Source organism: Schistocerca cancellata, chromosome 7 (assembly GCF_023864275.1).
Source record: "Schistocerca cancellata isolate TAMUIC-IGC-003103 chromosome 7, iqSchCanc2.1, whole genome shotgun sequence".
Classification (NCBI taxonomy): Eukaryota; Metazoa; Arthropoda; class Insecta; order Orthoptera; family Acrididae; genus Schistocerca; species Schistocerca cancellata.
This window is the reverse complement of record NC_064632.1, coordinates 427,640,736-427,644,119: the sequence shown is the minus strand read 5'-3', so window position 1 is coordinate 427,644,119 and position 3,384 is coordinate 427,640,736. Positions and strand designations below refer to the sequence as shown.

The window sequence follows — 3,384 nt, the reverse complement described above, 5'->3', positions numbered from 1 at the left end:
TGCTAGGTCGTAGCCATGGACTTAGCTGAAGGCTATTCTAACTATCTCTCGGCAAATGAGAGAAAGGCTTCGTCAGTGTAGTCGCTAGCAAAGTCGTCGTACAACTGGGCTGAGTGCTAGTACGTCTCTCTAGACCTGCCGTGTGGTGGCGCTCGGTCTGCAATTACTGACAGTGGCGACACGCGGGTCCGACATGTACTAATGGACCGCGGCCGATTTAAAGCTACCACCTAGCAAGTGGTGTGTCTGGTGGTGACACCACAGGATGACCCTGCAGCTTTGCTAGAAAAGAAATGATAATTAAATGGACACCCTAGCTGCAAACAGGTGTTGATGTACTTCATTGGGGTCATGTTGAAAATGTGTGCCCCGACCGGGAATGTAGTGGTGTGGACATGTTGGGAATGTGGATCTCACGGGGAGCGTGCACGGGATAAGTCCCTGCAGACGCAGTACCCTCTGTGCCCGCGGTGGCTCAGATGGATAGAGCGTCTGCCATGTAAGCAGAAGATCCCGGGTTCGAGTCCCGGTCGGGGCACACATTTTCAACATGTGCCCAATGAAGTACATCAACGCCTGTTTTCAGCTAGGGTGTCCATTTAATTATCATTTCATTTTTACCAAAGCTGCATGGTCATCCACGGTAACTGTTCTTTCGGGAACAGATACTACCGTCATATATAATGTATAGACACTTTTGTCAAGTATCAGAGATATATGTGAGAATAAGATTAACGTACCAATAACAAAGGAACTTCAGATTGTCAATTGTAAATAGCATCCAGAACCAAGTTAAGTAATTTTTATGCTTGTTATTATTTTAATAAATTTGTGTGAAAATTAATCTGTTTAAAGTTGGTCACCGTCAATCTGCCACTCTAAGCGTGCCAGTGGCATTTCTACCGTCAGACCTAAGGGCAGAAGATAAATACGCCACGATAAGACCACGAGACATTGCTGACACTCGCCTACTTCGTTAGAGCGACAAGTCAAATAATCTGATAGTGTGTGTACTGAAGGTCTTACAGTACGCACACCACACGTGAAAAACAATCATTTTCACAGCATCGAGCGCTCATACAAATGCTGCATTTTTACGTTTGCTACTGTACCATTACAATACGTATTCGACAGAACCAATCTGGAGCCAAACTCCGGGATTTGGCCCGAGAAGTAACAAGACTGTTAAGCTACCAGTTTTACTGGAACTAACGCGCGCAGCTGTTTCACATGTCACTGTCGAACCCTGGCTGGATATAGAACGGCTCGGCATAAAAGTAGAAGAGAAAATTTAATTTTATCCATATTTTGCAGCTTAAAATGTGACTGTATTGAAAACATTGGAGGTATGAATTAAACAACGCATTGAGTCACAACTTTTTCGTGTTTTGTTAACTACACTATGCATTTCTGACCCGGTGTGTTCATTGTCAGGTGTAATTTGTCTTAATACATATTTTATTTCTTCTCTTGAATGAAGTGAAATGCATATTAAAGGTTTAATGTTAGGTTATGAATTTCGTAAGTCGAACGCGGAAAATATGTCTAAAATAGTGGAAAATGAACAGTGTAAACTTATCACATAATCAAAGGCAAGCATTTTTAACGTTTTAGCACCGGCAAACATTCTTCTCTCTGTCGTTGTAGCACATGTCACTTCATTCATTTGCACAAACACTTCACAGATGTTTTTGTGCATGGTGTTGACAAAGACGAATTTATTCGTAGTGCTAAAGATATAACTATTAAACAATTCACGTATGCAAGAAATAACTTTAGATTAGGTCTTTAAAATTAATGAAATAGCTACGGCTTGCGAAATCTGTTTGTTCATTTAACACAGATTCTGTTTTTTTTTTATTTTGTGGAGATATATCTCCAATTGATCTAACAGACTTAGGGTCTTACTGTTGGATTCGTTATGTAGTATTACCAAACTGTGTTCTAGACGGTTGATGACATGTTTCGTTTCCAGCATATGTCGTGCAATGACTGATTTTTCGAGAATCATGAGCCTGAAAGCATTTACACTATCTTGAAAACGGGTCTTGAAGTTTCTTCCTGTTTTCCCTACATAGTAGGCAGGACAACTGGGGCATGATATTTTCTACACTCCGCTGTTGTTGTATGTTTGTGTATTTGATTTTACGTTATGGATGAGTAGATTTCCTAACTTATTACTGGTTGACAATGGAACTGTTACGTTTGTTTCTGTGAAAAGGTTGGCGATTTTTTTTTGATATGGGGCCCAGGTATGGGATACTGGCGAATGTTTTCTCTTCTTTCACGATGTGTCCATTCGTTGTCTTGCTTTTGTGTATTTGTAAATGCTGCGCCTGGATGGCTTCGTGGATTCTATTGTTGGTAGGCTCGTTATCAACTTAGCAGGTGACACTTCCAGAACTGAAATGTATTTCTCGGATTCGGATAAGGAAGGTGCTAACAGATTACCTGCGGACTGACTGTATGTAATACCTTTAATGGCTTCAACATTTAACTATACGGTGAAATGCTCCCTCGCGTTACACACAGATTATGCAGAAAAATTACCCAGTGGATAAGTCTGGAAGTTTCATCATTCTTGTGTTTAATTACAATACTAGGTTAGCTAAAAACGATAAAGTGTGGCTGTTTTCGTCTAGTCGGCTAAGGAGCGTGTTGTGGGAGATTTGCAGGATATTACTTCATTCTGCTTAAAAATTGAGTAACATTCGAAGCTGTATTGCTCCTCTACTCGTCTCTGTTTACGTGTGAACTGCAGCTGGCCACGTCACTGCAGACTAATTGTACCATCTGATCGGCCAGTGTTGTCCAAGCAAAATGCGCCGATAAAGCTGTTGTCCCGTATTATCGCTAAGTCGATGTGCGCGTAACGCTCAGCACAAAAAAGTACCCTTATTATCGTACTTGACAGTTCTCGAGACAGCTTGGCTGCAGTGCCACGTGAAACGGAAATCCAGTGAGGTTCCAGCAAAAGCTTTGCTTCTGTTTTCGTGAACAATCATTGCTCATGAATCGGACTACAGTAATAACAATGATGCGTAACAATCAACATCAGCCAGCGGAGTCACTTGTCTGCAGGAGATCAGCTACCGTTAGAACTTAGGACTGTAAAGGAGCCACAAGTCGCATATGACATTTTCTTTATTTTAATTTGTTTCAGTAGACCAACGACGACGCTTATCATAGTCCGATGTTTGTAACGTGTGGCCTTCTGATACGTAATTTCTGAAAATGCTTGATATCAAAATGAGCTGTAGAAATAAATATCTTGAGTACCTCATAATTTAACTAGCAGACAACCGTTTTCCGCTAGATAGCCATAAATACATCTTATAAAGAGTCTTCAAAGAGACTGCGTAGTAAACTAATTTACGACGAAGC

At 41.0% G+C, this 3,384-nt stretch overlaps 1 non-coding gene across 1 annotated transcript; it reads left to right on the top strand.

The window, feature by feature from the left end:
• The first annotated feature begins 463 nt into the window (after window positions 1-463).
• Window positions 464-538, top strand: Trnat-ugu (transfer RNA threonine (anticodon UGU)). Its single transcript has one exon. It is a non-coding gene; the product is annotated as a tRNA-Thr (tRNA).
• The last annotated feature ends 2,846 nt before the right edge of the window (window positions 539-3,384 follow it).